This window comes from Pteronotus mesoamericanus, unplaced genomic scaffold (assembly GCF_021234165.1).
Source record: "Pteronotus mesoamericanus isolate MK-2021 breed Mesoamerican mustached bat unplaced genomic scaffold, CSHL_Meso_final contig_50, whole genome shotgun sequence".
Classification (NCBI taxonomy): Eukaryota; Metazoa; Chordata; class Mammalia; order Chiroptera; family Mormoopidae; genus Pteronotus; species Pteronotus mesoamericanus.
In genome coordinates this window covers 4892534-4910241 of record NW_026555186.1, presented here as the reverse complement: position 1 = coordinate 4910241, position 17708 = coordinate 4892534, and the positions used below count along the sequence as shown (strand labels likewise).

The following is a 17708-nucleotide window of genomic DNA, read 5'->3' as shown; positions in this document are numbered from 1 at the left end:
CTCGTAAATTCTTTATCCAAATTCTTTTTAAAGCATTTTTCTCCTTCCATTTTGTTAATTGAAAAATACCTTCAGTCCATAATCTGCATGTTATATGCATTTACTGATTGCTCCCATCTAATCTGCAGGAGAGCCACAAGGGAGATTTACTCCCCCTCCCCCTCCCCCACCACCGGCTTAAAGTAACGTTATGGCTTTTCCACTGATAACTAAAGAGAAATCCAAAAGACAGTTTCTAGGCATAATCTTAAGAGTAACCAATTAGTACAAAAGCCAGTTATGACTATAATTTCATTAATGACAGAGTCTATGCCACCCAAATAAAGTACACACCCATAAAAGCACAAATTAGCAAAGATAAAAAGTAAAGTTGAATCAGGAGGATAAATTTCAAGATTTTTACAGAGTTTGTGGATTAGGGGGGAAACATTATTGCACAAGACATTAATACAACACCAAAATATTTCAGAATCTAACATTCTTTCCCTGTATACACTTAAACTGAATCATAGTTGTATAATTCAGACATAAGTTAAACATCTGGAAAAAAAAAGATTAACAACTTTAGAGAAGCATTCAATGGTATTAAATAAATGTACTTATTTCAGAGAACACTTGTTCACAAAATATTTGAACTAGTAAACTTGGTCATGAACAAAAAAAAAAAAAAATCAACTTATTTTTTATGTTCTTCCCTAACTTGGCTTGAAATCTTTCCAGCATTTCAAAGTAGTTAAAATACATACCAACCCATACAAAAGACATTAAGATGGCAGGCTGCGTACATCTGCTTTAACCTAAAACAAAAGGCGTTGTGCTCTGTCTTCTGAGCCGGCATAATAAAAGCATGTAAAACCCAGATGGCTTAATTTTCTCAACACAAAGTAACTGAGAAGACTGACATCTAAACTATTTATTCATCAAGTCTGGTCCTAATGGCACGTTGAGGCCCGGCATTTCTGAAAGACAAAGGGGAATGCTTTTAGGTGAGTAAAAAAATTAACTGGTCTTCACTGATGCCCCTCAGTGAATTGGTCATTCTGCCCAGCCCAGCAATCTCACAGGAAAGACGCTTTTATCAAAGAGCACCATCAATTCATTCCACTATGTATTGTTTATCCTGGCTTGACATATTAAATCTGACAATCCAACTTCAGTCCAACACTCCGCTTACATTTTTTTTTTTTTAAAGAATTTTTAGAAAGCACAATAAAAAGTTTTCAGTTAAAGAGCCTAATAGTGCCATTAGTGGATGGGATGCACATCAGCAGGCGGAAAGAGACAAGGGTAAGGCCATGTAAATACAGGTAAGTGCAAGCTAAGAGCAATTCTTACACCTGAACAGGAGTGCTCCCTAAAACGTTGGCTGGCAGGAGATGGGGGGAGGAGAAAATAATTCACTCTGGGTGTTTCCTGCATGTAAAATGGCTTTTGACTATAAAGTAGACCGCAATAAAGACTTCAACTCTATCCTAAGGTCCATTTTACATTTCTGAACCTGAAGTCTTTCAGGGAGAAAACGAGGCCATTAAGTTCAGGTGCTTTTTGGTTGGGTTTCTTTTCCCCTCTCCAGAGAGGTGGCCGTAGGACTCTCCCCCAGCTTCCTGGCTTTGTTTTATACAGCAAAGTCAGGTCACGGTACTGACCAAGCCAAAACTGGTCCGCCTATGCAACGGGGAGAAAGTGGTAACAAAGAGATGTTTATAATGACATTTTAAACATTGGCTATTTGGGTCACATGGTTGTTACGAGCAGCAAAATGAGACCCATCAAATGAAGGCACCTTCTGAGCAGCGGAAGGCTACATAAACACAAGGTCTCCATAACACTGCCTCTCACACCACTTCGCTTCAGTGCCCACAGGGATAATGGGAGGTGGTGACCTTCTGAGACCAAGAGAGCAAAATTGTGACCAGGCTCGCTCTCTTATTTGCCAAACTGGATCCTCTGGGAAGATTGAACCAACTAATACACACTTAAGAAAAACTACAAGTATCAGTTAATACACAAACATGATATCCCTGGTTAGTTTAGTTGGAGAAATCAGAATTGAGTTGCTAACTATTGGTTAGGATGGATTAGAACAGAAATATAGACTACAGAACAGAAATATAGACTACCCTAACTGGTAGGGCTCAGTTGGTTGAACATCATCCCACAAAATGAAAGGACACAGGTTCGAGTCCTGATCAGGGCACACGCCCAGGTTGTGGGCTGAGGTGGGGTGTGTGCGACAGGCAACTCTCACTGTTTCTCTCATGTTCACACATCGATGTTTCCCTCCCTCGCTTTATCCCTCCCTACCCTTCTCCCCAAAAATATTTTTTTTCAAAAACAAACTATAGACAGACACAGATACAGATGTAATGAACAAGCCTTGTAAAAACCAATCTGCATATAACTTGAAACATATTAAAAAAGGACACAAAGTAACAAAAAATGGGGACTCTAAGTCAGAGGAGACATTTATTTATTATTATCCATGAATGATTGTGTACAATGGCTTAACTGTGGATGTACAGAAACAGTCCTCCTCTGGACACGCATATGTAAATTAACTCACCCATCAGTTAGGGCCTTGTTTGCAGGGTTATCCTGAATGCAATCATTCCCAAGGGTTTATTGGGCAGCAGGTACCAAAAGTTCACTCACTCTTTTGCCTCTGGTTTTCAGACATGACTGTACTATCTTACAGGTTTTGGGATTTCCTGTCGTGGTCCCTTCACCAGCAGAATGTTTTTGGTTCATGTGTTGTCACTCTCCGGCCATGGCCTGGCCAATCCTACTGACCCTCTGGTACGAGATGGCCAGCAGAACCCAGTGAGGCCCGATCTGTCCTGAGAAACCTTCTTTGCTCCAAAGGCTTGTCTTCTCTCTTGGGTGACCCTAACCAAAGCGGTCTGAGCCAAGTCCACTCACACGTAAAATGACTCGACAAAACTAGACGGTCCTGCTGGGTCCTTCCCTCCCCAATTTTCCCTGTGTTTAGCAGATACAAAAAAAAAAAAAAAAAAGCTGGACCTAAAACAACCTGCATAAACCTCCTGGGAATTTCTTCCAGGAATCTCTCAAAAGCCCTTGCCAGGCAGCCACAGAGGAGTTGAGGAATGACAAGAGTAAGCTGTACTCATGGGGACCAGTGCAAGTAGAACTAGAAATGAAATGGTGATGACCCGAGACACCACTTAGAGAATCTCAAATATCCATTACAAAAGACTCCGTTATTCCACCTCATTTCTGAAAGCTACGCCTTCTCTAAACATTGCCACAGCTCCACAGCACTGTCAAATGCCCAGGCCATCTACAGGGTTACTGCCTGTCCCTTTGAGGTCAGGATGATAACACACAGTCTCACCTGTACAAAGGCACATTTATGACACTCTCTCACTTACCTGGACAAGAGGCAGGAAGAAAATGACCCCTGACAACCCTCAGGTCTAAAATCTACAGCATTACCATTCTTTCAAACAGAACAGAGGCTAATATTTGTTCCCAAGAGCTAAGTAAACCAGCCTCTCCTGCTCTCCAACCTGTCCTTGAGGTCCTCAGTGTCAGAAAAACTGACAAAATGTATGGGGTGGGTCACCTTGTCTGAAGTCCATTCTTCCAAGTGGGAAAGAATAGCTGGTCTGCACTGTGTAAGTATCCCACCTGCTTTAATTCCCCTCCAAGCCTCCTGCTGGTTAAATAACCCACTTCGCTGGGCCTGTGTCTGGGGAACCCAGTCTTTAACCTCTGATCTCTCAATCTCCCCAGAGCTATTAAAAAAAAACCAACAACCCACCGTTGAGCTCATTTTCAGATGTGAGGCCATAACTAGAAATACTGCCTAAGAGAAAGTCTAAGCGGTTTTTAAATGCATATAAGAATCATCCCGCTGCTCTTAACTATTATTCTGATCTCCTGCCTGCACATCAAATTATCACCCTCAATTTTAGAAATATTAAGTGTGTGACCCATTATAAACATTATAAAAAATGGCTGTTTATAGCTAGCCGTTCTTTAGCTATCTTTTTTTATTTTCCTCTTCTATTTAGCTTTAAAAGACCAATTCTTTTAAATGTGAGCTACACAGTGGAATATTATTCAGCAACAATGAGATGAGGTACTGATACATGCTAGAACATGGATGAACTAAGACATTGCTAAGTGCAAGAAGCCAGTCATGAAAGATTACATATTATATGATTTCATTTATGTGAAGTGTCTAGAACAGGCAGATCTACAATGACAGAAAGTAGTTGCCTGGGGGTGGGGGGGTGAGATGTGGTCAGAGGGCTTAGGTGTGATAGCTAAGCGGTACCAGGTTTCTTTTTTGGGGTAATGAAAATGTTCCAAAATTAATTGCGCTGATTATTGCAAAACTCTATGAATATAATAAAAGCTATTGAGTTGTATACTTAAAATGAGTAAATTATATGGGATGTGAATTGTATCACAATACAGCTATTAAATTAAAAGAGAAAACATCCCCTTTCATTTCAGACCAAAGCCCAAACTTATGAAAGTTATTAACTAATCATATCCTGGATGCTAAAATGGGGCTACAACCTCTTCTGCTCTTTTAGCTGAAGTAACATCTGCGGATGATTTTAAAATTTCCATCAAAGGTAGTAATGAGCCAGCAATGGATACTGCTGAGTATAACTTTCCTCAAAAGGCAGGCATTCTTTTCTCTGTGGCATTTACACCGTTACACCGTTGCGGAGAATGTCCCGAAGAGGGAACCTCCAAAATACATGTGGGGTTTGAAAGCTGACTTCTATCACGAGTGACGCCTCCAATGCAAGTTCCTGAGGCCCACCTACTATCTTCTACGGCAAGTTAAATCCTCTGGTGATAGGGGCAAGGGCAGGGAGGGGAATGAAGCATAATACATGTGTTAAACTAAAAAGATGTTTAAATTGTAGTTATGAACATTTTTTTTAAAACAGGAAAAAAATGCTGAGGTTGAAAATCTGCAGTGTTCATCGCCCTGGTTTATCACTGCTCCGGGAAGGAAATCAGGTTAATCGGACAGGATTTGCCCCTTTACAAAGGCCTGCTGGCAACATCCCCCTGTAGCCTGATCTCTTTTGAGGCCTTTGTTACAAAAGCTTCCTGAAACCGGGGACAGCATATGCTCCGGCCCATTGTCACAGGAGCGAGTGGGTCTCCGCACCACCCAGTAAACATCTGTCATTAGCTTCCTTAGCGAGAGCGAAAGCAGATGCTTGGAGCAAGCTGCTGTGAACTGGAACATGGCAGGGAGATGGATACATTTCAGAACAGAAGATCATTCCAGAAGACAAAAATATTTGCTGAATTCTCAGGGGTTAGCTACTCGGTTACCCTCACTGAAAGACTTAGAAATACTGGTAATTAATTCAAAACCAATACAAGAACTGTTTGGAACACCAAACAGCAGCTGAAGGCCGAGCTGAAGACCGACTTGAACCTCTGAAACGAAGCCATTGCCAAATTTCGAACTTCTAATACAGTCCATGTGCTGAACTTGCAATTGTAATGCTATAGTGTTAGAGGACATTGCACATGCCTGCTAGAAAGCCTTCATCGAGGAAACCCTTTCGGGAATAACACTAAAATGTGTGTGTGTACACACACACACACACACACACACACACACACACACACACACACTTGAAAACCAATACCAAAGAAAGGACTGTTCAAAATGAGTCATTTCTCAGAGTATTTTTAAAATACCAATATATCATTCAAGCAAAGAGAAGGGAAGAGGGATGTTTGAATCGATAAATGGGCCTCTTATCCTATGGGGTCTGGCTTAAACTCCTAGGTTCGGATCAGGACAGCGGGGAGGCAGGTGCCCAGGTGCACAATGTAAGGATAAGCCAATTCTGGATGCAGGTCCTGCAAACGCAGCCTCTGTATCGGCAGGGCCCTAAGCACTTCTTTAAACAGGGCACCCTGTGCACCCCGCTCCTTAACTGAGTCTTGGCCCCCTTCCCAGCTACCATCGCAGTGTTCTCTATGCCAGGGAGACATGGACAATTGAGTAAAATTAACCTCAGGGTAACTATCAAAAGCTTGGGAACCTTAAAAGCAGCTCCTGAACATACAGGGCCTCTCCTTCCTTCTCTAGCTTTGGCACCTCGTTAGAAAATGGCACAGCAAATGAGGGGTTAACAACTGAATGGCTCTTCAATATTAAAATTAACACCAAGTGTTACCATTTATACAGCAGCTTCTGAAAGTGCACAAGCACAATCAGTTCACCTTTTGAAATGCCTCCCTGGAAATGTGTCGAGACATAATGAACACACAACCCATAGGCTATTCTTATTTTTGCTGAGCCTGGGAGTGACTCTCCGTTAACCCAGAAAAAGAGACTGGGTTCCAGACTAAACCAGCGCAGGTGTTAGTATTTCAAAACTAAGATCGCCAGACTATGTCCTGTTTCTGACAGGACACTGTCCACAAACGATTCGTCTCTGGCTGTAGAGGTCAAAAGCTACTTGGACTGTGTCCGTGACCATCTGTGTTTTTAAAGAATATGCTTTGGGGAGAAGACTGTGTATCAGATGCTTTTATCTGAAGGTGGATTTTTTTTTTTTTTAAATGTGCGCACACAGCCTACCCTGCCCCATAAACTGGTCCTCAAAATGTGGTTTCTAGGTCAGCAGTGTCAGCAGCACGTGGGAGGAGAAATGCATATTACCAGGCCCCTCCTGAGATTTGCTGAAGAAGCAAACGCTCTGGGGAGAGGCCCAGGACTCAGTGTTTCAGCAGCCCTCGGGGCATTATGATGCCTGCTCTCTTCTGAGAGCCCCGGCCCTACAAGTAGCAGGAAGCACTGGTTTCGCCTCTGACGAGCTTTGTCCTCTGGCAGGGGCATCCAACCTTTTGCCGTCTCTGGACCACACTAGAAGAAAAAGTTTTCTTGGGTCATGCACTAAATATGTGAAAACTAATGAGCAAAGAAAAGGTTTTAAGTAAATGTACAATTTTGTGTTGGGCCCCACTGATAGTCATCCTGGGCCACGGGTTAGAAACCCCTGCTTAGGGCAAGGCATTTCCCCTCACAGCGAAAACACCATAATGGAGCTTCACTCATCGATCTGTTTGCCGGGGTCACAGCACAGACTCCTGTGGGCTGGTTGCAAATACAGGTACCTGGGCGCACCTGTACAGGGGCTGTACCACTGGGCCTGGGGTAGAGGTGCAGGATTCTCAATTAGGAGCCCTTCAAGTGACGCCAATGTGCAGCCAGCACAGAGAGAAGCACTACAGGCCCCCCGCAGCCCTAAACAGCACATCAGAAGTAACTGGGGAAAATGAGCCTGCAGATCAGGGTCAGCAAACTTTTTCTGCCAAGGGCCAGAGGGTAAAATAAATCCTTTAGGCTGCTCGACTCTGTGCGCGGTGGCAGGAATGAAGTCCTAGATGACGAGTCAATGAGTGGACACAGCTGCATTCCAGCACAGCTTCATGAAATCTGAATTTCTTATCATTTTCACGTGTCATAAAATAGTAACCTTCTGATTTTTTTCCAAACATTTAAAAATGTAAAACCACTCTGAGCTCCCCATGAGCACACACACAGGCAGAGGGCGTGAGCCGTGGTTGCCACTGCCTGTTTCGGTTAAGCGCTGGAGTAATTACATACACTTTTCTGAGTTCAGGAATGCTGTGTTCCTGACACGTGTAGCTTCAATACAAAAGCTGCCTTCAAAAAGCGGGAAGTTACCTTTTTTTAAAAAAAAAAAACCTGAGGTTTAATTTGCATACAGCAAAATATACAGCTTGAGGAGCCACACAGAAACAATATGCTGAACATCTCCTTGACCTTGGAAAGTTCACTGGCACTCTCTTCCCAGTCCACATTCCTTCGAAGTAACCATTTAGCATGATTCCTTGGATGCTTGTCACCTTTAAAATGGCAGTGCAATCATAGGTTTGAAAGAAAAGCCAGAAGTTCATGCTTTCACGGCAGCGCTGAGGAGCATAGCTCCTCAAGTGGAAGTTACCGATAGGCACCCTCTAGGCATAAGCCTCCTGTCCTCTCCAATACTGGGCAGCCACTTGGACGTGGCCCACCCCTTCTTCACCCTGCGTCTCACCCAGCCATGCGGGGCATTTCAGGCCCGGATGACAGGTGCAGCACTGGAGGACTGGCGTGTCCAACACCGGGGCGGCCAGCCCCTCCTGCGCCCTTAGTCTTACAGGGCCGGGAGCAGCCCAGTTCGAGGTAAACAGCGAGCGAAAGTGGGTGAGAAGAGGAAGGAGAAAGATAATCCAATTTATCTCTGGTCAAAATACCCACTGTGTTTTCCAGTTTCAATGTAAACAGACCATCTGGGAACTTTGTTAAACCACAGATCCCAGGACCATGTTCACAGAGAAGTGGACTCCAGCAGATCTGGGGCGGACCATGGAGCCTCAAGGACAGTCGCACACAGAGAAACTCTGCGTGAGGGTTTGAGACATTTAAACCCAGGCGTGAGAGGGTAAGCAGGAGAGGGAGGTGGAGATGGGAAGAAGAGAAGCAGGTCCAATTCCCTGAGGAGGAAGATGGATGGACAGAGGGGGCACGGCCACAAAAAATGTGCACCCAGGAGACATTTCACAGAACCATGTAAGAAAAGGTGTCCAGAAAAGCGGCTGTATGGGGAAAACCAAGGCCCAGAACAGGCAACGTTAGTGCTCTCTAAGTCCAGCATACAAAAGCTGTGCTTTTCCAACAACTTTTAAGGTAATATTTTGATATGAGTCCCACTCTGTCTATGAAATGGTTCTGAGCTTGGTTGCTCAGTAAAGGGCACCCAGGAAGGTTTTTAAAAACACACCTGGCCTGAATCCCAACTGAAAGTCAGATTCTGTTGTTTGGGGGCAGGGCCAAGGCTCATGGTTACCACTTGCTGGTGAATTGCAACATGTGGCCAGGTTGATAGGGACACCATGAGAAGCAGCAAAGCAAGGCTGTGAACACAAGATGATGAAACATTTTAAAAAATGTGCTTTATTCTGACGTTGTATCCCCCTAGAGCAATGAAGCAAAGGAAAAAAAGCCACCACAAAGAAAGTCAAGAAGTTGGCCCAAAGGAGGACAGAAAGTCAAAGGACGTTGTAACGCAGGTCAGAGGCCATTTGCTCTCTCCTGCAGAAATGTTTAATGTGTGTGTGTGTGTGTGTTCAGCTCCAGCCTCACTGGAACCAGTAAATACCACTAATAGCGACCTAATCCCCTCCCCTTCCAGCCACCCAACCGGGGCAAGAGCCAGGCGGGGAGGGGCCCAGCTGTTCTGTCCAAGGAGGCGGGGGCTGGAAGGCAATGGCCATGGTCTAAAAGAAAGGGTCAGAAATATGCTGGATTCCTAATCCACTTAAGCTGGGCACACTTATAAAAACAGAGAGACAGACCTCAGAAACCAGGGGTAGGTCTCTGCAGTCTTGCCAATGGACTTTTCAGAGAAGCTGGGAAGATGGCAGGTAGCAGAACACAAATAGTGTGCGCCCTTGTAAGCTAAGGTCTGCAACACAAGACACAACCCACATGCTTCAGAACACCAATACTTCCTATAGTGTTTGTCACTGTAAACTGCTTCCTGTTTCAGCGTCGATGCTGAAGTATATGGAATAACAATCTCAAGTTTCACAATGCCAAACTTTGGGAAAATATTCTGAACCAAACTCAATATCCACCCACTCCCCCTTGAAAATGAAAACGCAATTCATATATTTTTCAAGTTTATCAAGTGAAATAATTGCTTTGAGAAAGCCCTCATTTTTGGTGTCCTTTACTTCACTCTGTCCTACAGTCCGGGCACAGCTCATACACTGCCAGGACAGGGACAGCACAGTGAAACTCCCACCGTGACACTCGTGGCATGTAGCATTTTTTTCTTGTGGTTCTTTAAGACTTGCCATTTCTTTATTAAATTGTTATCCAACAGCCTCAGCAGAGCACACGTTATTCTGATGACTAGTCTGGGTTCATCCTTCCTGAGTCCCCCGCCCCCCCGGCCCCCCCTGCCCACGCCCCTCCACCTCCCAGCCCCCGGGCCAGGCTTTGCTCCTAGGCGCTGAGGACACAGCCCTGCGAGGGCCTCCATTCTCAGAGAGCCTGGTGAGGAGAGAGAAAGAAGACCAAGCAAGCACCAGTGACAGAATGTCAAGGTGGTGGCTCTTTCGGATGGAGAGGCTGAGAAGGTCTCCATCAGGGTGTCTGTCTCTGAGTAAAGGTGGGGAGAGCCAGGCACATTTCTGCAGGAATCAGGTTCCCAAAAGAGGGAAAGACAAGCGCCCAGGCTGCTTGAGTAACAATCTCTTCCCAGGTAACAGCGGGTGAGTATTTTACACAGAGCTCTGATGTGCAAAAACCCGCATGTTTTTTCTGGAGTTAAGTACACTCATAAACAAGCAGATATCATTGCTTTCTGTCATCCCAGAGTGAAAATTCATGGACACATTTGACTTCCTATCTTTGAACTGTAAGATGCCAAATCAAATTCTTGGAAGAGGTCTGGAGAGTCAGTCATGTGGCTTTGGGAGCATAAAACCTCCCCCTCCCCCGCCCCACTCAAAACCAAATCAAGTTGGACACACTGAATTTTATTTGGTCTTCAAAGCAAGACTGAAAGCCCCAGTGGTGTTCAGTCTCTGGAGTATAGACTTCTGATTCTAAGAAACGCCATGGCCTGGTGTTTCATGTCCCTCACAGAGACGGGTATTTCCAACATGAAATAGCAGATTGTGGGAAAAGAACGGAGAATTCAGAAGTCTGCCAGCTCAGGGCTGTCCCTTTAACACAGCTGCACTGTTTTGATTGAAGTGAATTCCAAGAGCAACAGATGGACCCATACTGAAGTTTCAACAAAAAAAGGGCCAAATGCATCTGATTTTTAAAAATTGCCCTTTGTCACCATTGTGCCCCGCTTTCCCCTTAATTTCTGAATGACTGTGCAGACACCTTCCTCTTGGGAAGGGGCCACTGTCCACCCACAGGGGCAGGACCTTCCACCCAGGTGCGCTTCACACGGCCAGCGCCAAATGCTCAGTCTGGTGGCCAGCACCGCTACGTCCCCGCCCGATTCTCCCTCCAGGAGTCTGGAACTAGGCCGAAAGCAATTCTTTCTGGATGCTGTCTATTTCTTAAGAACAAATACAAACCAAAATGTCTAATGTGCTTTTATTTCTAAAATCAGCTCAAGAAAAGGTGTCCAAGAGGAAAGTAGCTTAGAAATAAATTATATAGGCAATTAGTAGTTAATGGTTACAGCGTTTCTGTTTGGGGTGATGAAAAAGTTTTGAAAATGGATAATGGCGATGATTGTGCACATTACAAAGGTAATTAATGCCACTGAATTGTATACTTAAAATAGTTAAAATGGTCAATTTTATGTAATTTGTATCTACCACAATAAACACAAACACATAAAACGTAACAGCAGAGGAAAACCCAAACTTCAGTTCCAAAAAATAAATGGTACATTCATTCATTTATCTTTCAGCTCCAATGTGGACACCTGCCACAGAGACCAATCATGGCCAATCTTTCAGACATCCATCAGACCTGAAACCCACAAAAGGAATGCCAACGTCACAGATGTTAACAAAAACAACAGAATTAAAGACAGCGTCGGTACTCTGAAAACAGGGGTTGTATATTGTTTTAGGGATATACTTTGTCCCTCAACTCACCTGCAAAAACTTTACAATATCACAAACATTCTATCTTTAAATCATAAACATCAGTCAGCTAAAATACAAAATTAAAAAAGGACCATTAACATGTTCTTAGGCAGAACCACATGAAATTGCCAATATGCAACTCTCTCATCCTATAGAAATGGCAATTTCACATGGTTCAACTAGACCCTGCAGGTTGATTTGGTTGGATGCAGCAACTGCAGTATAGTATAGAGGACATAGGAGACTTGAGAGACTGCAGGAGCCCAAACACCAATAATCTATGTTTCTTTCCTTTTCAGAAAAAATGGGTAAGATTTCTCCCAAACACATGCATTAATATGAAAATGTTTTCCTTTACACACAAAAAAGGAGATAAAAAAGTTTGAGAAGCAGATAGAAATGTTAAAAAAAAAAAAAAAAAAGCGAAGGGGGCCTGGGCGAAAGAGGCGAAGGGATTGAGGATTGGGAAGTCCAAGTGAGTAGTTACAGAACAGTCATGGGGAGGTAAGTAAAGCATAGGAACTACAGTCAACAGTATTGTGGTAACTACGCACGGCTGGAAATAGCGAGGAGATACGTTAGGTATATGATTGTCTAACCACTAAGCTGTATACCCAAAACCAATACAAAATAAAATTGGAAAAAAAAAAAAAAAGGCAAGCAAGAGGATTGTGTCCAAGACAGTTGACTGAAAGAATCTGTCCTGTTGTCCCAGAGTTTGGAATTTAGCCTCGAGAGTCAAAGCATCCTAAGGGCACTGCTTTTGCATCACTGATACTGTCGTCCATGCTCATTTTCCTCCATCTTCATCCATTTAGGTGTCTCTCCTTCCCCGACCATTCACAGCCTGGAGACTCGTTCCTGGGCTATAAGCTGCCTCAGGGACCCCAGGTGGTCCCCTCCTGATGGCTCCCTCAACTTGAGGGCAGTGCCAACTACTGCTCCCCTCCCATGGGCTCCTGCAGAAGGAGGGGACGGGAGAGACCGCTTTCCCCAAGCAGCTGCCTCTGCCAACAGCTGGCTTTGCCTGTGAAGCCTGGAATGCAGCTCCCCTGGCTGCCTGAAGGCACGGGCATTTTCTGGGCCCTCAGGGCCAGTTTGTGCAGTGAGCTTCCTTCCAAACACAATGTTTCACTTGGCTAAAATACCTGGGATCCACCACTTCCCTTCACAGTCAGATCTGACTTGTTTCTGGCTGTGGCTGAAATCACGGGTTTCTAGTTGTCCAATTCCTGACAATTTGTGGGTCCCAGTGTTATGTGGAGCTCTAAAATGGGAGAGAGTTGTGCTGGGCTGTCCCTAGCACTCAACAGGCCTGGGGGGAGATTTCTCCAGGATGCGGGAGTGGACACACACAGTGTATGGAGAAGGGAGGGTGTGGAGAGGTCAAAAGGCTGCCCATATCCGCATGACATTCATCGGACACAAAAAGGAACCAATGGGGGCAAAAAGGAGCAGGGCTGGGGTTGGGGAAGGCAAAAGAAAAGCAGCTGGCCAGGGCAGAAAGTGTGTGAAAGTGGACAAAAAAGTAAGTGATGAAAAATCACTATACTAACCCATGATCAAGTTTCACAAAACTGGGTCCATCTTATACTAATTCCAACAAGTCAAAACCAGAAGGTCAAACCAAAAAGGTTAGAGCCAGCTTTAAATGGGAGATGCGATTATAAATCATTAGGATTGTGTTTCCTATGTGGCCTGGGGAAGTCTTTCTTGGGGGATGACTTCAAAGTAACAGGCAATCTAATAGCCTTTTCCTGGACTGATAGAATGAGAAGAATATCTTTGGAAACAAAGTCTAATTATGCTTGTTGCAAATAAAAAAGCGAAGGGCATGCAGGAGGGCATCTACTTGCAGACTGGGGTGATTAAATCTCCTGCCAGTCAAGTATTTCAGAAGACCTTATAGAGACAGTGCACAAAGAAAACCCACCGAAAATCACGGCATGTAATAACTGTCTTAAGTTTACAGGGCTAAGTTAAATAGCTACCCTTTAAAATACAATTAGGTAAATTGATATCTCTCTAAGCTATTTCAGAGCAATCAAATTAGGCTCTTTTCAGAAAAGGTAATAGTTCACTCTCAAAGTGAAATATCTAATTTAGAACTTATTACTTGGTTCTACAATGTGCCTAAAGGGTGCTACAGCAATCACCCATGCGCCTTATGAATGTTCCGGAAGAGACGTTCGTGAGTAAGAAAAGGTAAGACTGGAAGATAGCGTTGGACAAGAGTTGATCGTCTCGCCATATCTGCGCCCTGCAGGACTGTGGTGCCTTTTAATTTGGATCTTATAAATCTCTGTCCAAAACTTGTTATCTAAGACGATAAGTAATTTCGAAATTTCAGGACATGTGCTGACTTGCCCATATGCTGCATTCTCCCGAGGCCACAACTATGCATATTTCTCAACCAAGCGTGTTCGCCTGTCACTTGCACATTTCTTTGTCTGTCTGCAAATACTTTCCTGTGAGTGTAACGTAAATTATGAGTCCAAGAGGGCTATTTCGGTGCTCCATATTTCTAGGACCAACCTACAGTAATTAGAATTTTCACACAGAATGGAACTTTAAATGAGCTTTCAAACTATCTCCCTGGCCAAAAAAAAGAAGAGCTTGAGTAAATGTGCAAAATTCTCAGAGACTGAATGAAATAAGAAAACATATCCTTTTGTGCTGTCACCAAAAAACACCACACTGTAATCTACTTCCCAGAATCTCCAAGGTTCCATTCTAAGATTTTAGTTATGCAAGGCTCTGCTTGGTCTTAACACTAAACAGGATCTTACTTATTTATTTGTAATATTTATTAATTTGAGAGAGAAACATCGATCAGCTGATAGAACCTGAAACCTATGTGCCGTGACTGGGAATCAAACCTGCAACACTGTTCGGTGCACAGGACGATGTGCTCCAACTGAGTCTCACCCCCTAGGGCTAAACAAGATTTTAAAAACTGCTTTTTAATCCACTTGAGGATTATTACACTCTAGTCAGGACCACCGTGGTCACGCTTAAGGTAAAGTGGTTGTTGGAAGGGAGGGCACCAAGAAAAGAAAAGCCTGAAAGGCCAAAGAAATATTTTCCAGCTTTCTGTAAAGCCCTCCTCCTTGTCTTTATCCTTGTTTCCTCCAAGGAGTAGTACTGGTGAGGTATGTAGGTTAGAGGCTGCTTCCCCCATCCTCACTGTAGGTAAGCATGACCGTAAGGTGACTTTCAGGAAGGCCTTCTAAATCCTTACTACGCATATGGGGCTCCAGAACCAGCAGCAGCAGCACCAACACATCACCGTTGGGGCTTGTGAGAAACACAAGACCCTCAGGCCAAACCCCAGACTCACCAATCAGAACTGGCCTCTGAACAAGACCCCCTCGTGATTGGTGGACAGTAAGGTTTGAGACACACTGCTCCAAACCAAAGAGTTTCGGAGAAGTCATATTTTGGCAACAGAAAAATTTCATCAAAAATGTTTTTAAAGATACAGAAAAATGCCCATTTGGCAGATTTTTACCAGTTATCATCTGACCTCAAACACTAGTATCTTTTTGTGTGTGTGTGTGGTAAAATATACATACAAATATAAAATTCACCATCTTAACCATTTTAAGCGTAGGGTTCAGTAGCATTTAGTCCATTCACACTGTTGTGCAACCATCACTACCATCCATCTTTACAACTTTCTCATCTTCTAAAATTGAAACTCTGTACCCATTAAGCAATATATCCCCATTAACATGCCAGATTGGGCTGAAATTAGCCAATGCCATGAAATTTACTATATACGGGCTTGACTAGGACAAGGCCATGCTCTGCATCTTTGACCCTGATTCCTTCAAGAATTTATCCTGGGTCAGCTAAAAAGCAGGCGTTCCTGTCCTGGGCACCAGGACCAGATAATGAACTTCTCCTAATCCTCAGTGACCTCGACCCTGCGCTCCACAGTGAACTTGTGACATGAGGAGGAAAAACTAGGTCAGAAAGAAAGTAGAGTCATTTGGCCACGTCCAGTTCTTGATCCTAGTCTGAGCCCAGTTCTTTCAATTTCACCTCACTTTTCTCAGGATGTTCAAACTTTTGGCATCTCTGGGCCACACTGGAAGAAGAATGGTCTTGGGCCTCACATTAAATACACAAATACTAACAAAAACAAAACAAATCTTGTAACAAGTAAATCTACAATTTTGTGTTGGGCCGTGGGCTGGACACCTCTGTCACCCTGCAATTCCTACGCAAATCACCAAGCAAATTATACTTGTTAGACTTGGGAATGATAGAGCAGACAACATTAAGACCAAGTACTCGAAGACTGACTGAAGATTAGAAGTTCCAGTTGAGAGTCGTTTTCATATTTAAGTACACGTTATTCTGGTTTCATTTTTTCTAAACCCACAATCCATAAATACTGTCGAGAGTGAACAGACCTACCGCCCTGACCATCCCATTCCACTCCCCCCACCTCACCAAGAGCTGCCCATCAACTGGGGTGGCAATGTCTCCACTTGACACAGACTGCTGGCATAGACTGTCATAGGCCTGGCACTAAAATGCTGCTGAAGTTGCCATGTTAGAAACCTCTGCCAAGCAAAGCATAGGGCTGGGGGAGCAGAAATGGAGAACTAGTGTTTGATGGGTACAGAGCTTTAGTATTACAAGATGAAACAGCTCTGGAACTCTGTTGCAGAACAATGTGAAGGTACTTAACACTCTGAACTGCAAACCTGAAGTGGTTAAGATGGCAAATGTAATGTTATTAGGGTCTTTTTTAACCACTTTTTTTTTTTTAAAAAGGAAAACAGTTAAAAAATATCTTTGGGATTAAAAGATAAGTCAACAACAACCACAAAAAGAATTCCATTACAAATCTATTGTACAATACTTTTAGGAGTAGTTATGTCAGATCAGGTACACTGAGTCTTGTTTTCCTTTTTTATATCATCTTGAGAAGAATGTACAGGGCCCGAAAGGGACTGAATTTGTGGGGACAGTGAGAAGGGAACACAGGCAGAGTCAAGATAAGACCAAAAAAATGCTAACCAATGCTGCATGGGAACTTAGAACACTAGCGAGTGCCTGTCCCTAAAGCTCAGCAGAAGTCATTTAGTCAGTCCTTCATTTATAGGTCATATGACACCGCCTGAGAACCTGATGGAGAGAAACCAGGCTGGGCACCAGTGCAGAGGCCACACCGGTGAAGGCTGTTAGGCACGCGAGCTCTTTGTGACTTTCTCCCTAATGATCCCCGCCCGCAATCTACACCTACAAAACACACCTGTATCTTCACCACCAGATAAATACTACAGAGCCATTAGAGACTCAGATGAAAAAGCAGCTGAGGAATTGCAAAAGAGCCTGGTAACATCACTCTTCATTAAGCCACGGAATGAGAAGGGCACCACATCAAGGGGACCACCCGGCCTAAGAGGTTGTGTGAACCCAATAGCCTGTCTGCCTCAAACTACACAACTTTGCAGCTTCTGTTCTCAGCACAACTTACAAATGAGATTCAGAAACATGAGTTTTAAATATGGGCACATGACAACCTTTCATTTTTTCACATGTACCTCTGAGAGAGAGACCCATTTGTAATATTAAACTCAGTTTCCTTAATAAACAGAGAAACTGGGCTTCTTTCACAATTACCCAAATATAGTCACCCCTTGAACAACAATGTTAGGGGCACCGATCCTCTACACAGTCAAAAATCTGCATATAACTTTTGACTTCTCCCAAACTTGACTAAGAGCCTACTGTTGACTGGAAGCCTTGCCGATAGCACAAACAGTGCATTAACACATATTTTCTATGTTTATATGCATTATTCTAATAATAAAGCACATTAGAGAAAAGGAAGTGTTATTAAATTGTAAGAAAGAAAATTCATTTACAATATTTATTGAAAAAAAAATCCACATATAAGTGGACCCAAGCAGTTCAAACCCATGTTGTCCGAAGGTAAACTGTACAATCAACAGGGCAGTTTATAGATCAACATGCTATTTCTGTTTTCAGTGATATGGCTTTTCATTTGTTCCACACCAAAAAATGGAGAACCAGGC

General features: G+C 43.5%; 1 protein-coding gene across 1 annotated transcript in view; it reads right to left on the bottom strand.

The window, feature by feature from the left end:
* Nucleotides 1-17708, bottom strand: part of MYO10 (myosin X) — a 191586-nt gene that overhangs the window by 130614 nt on the left and 43264 nt on the right. The window lies entirely within an intron of this gene.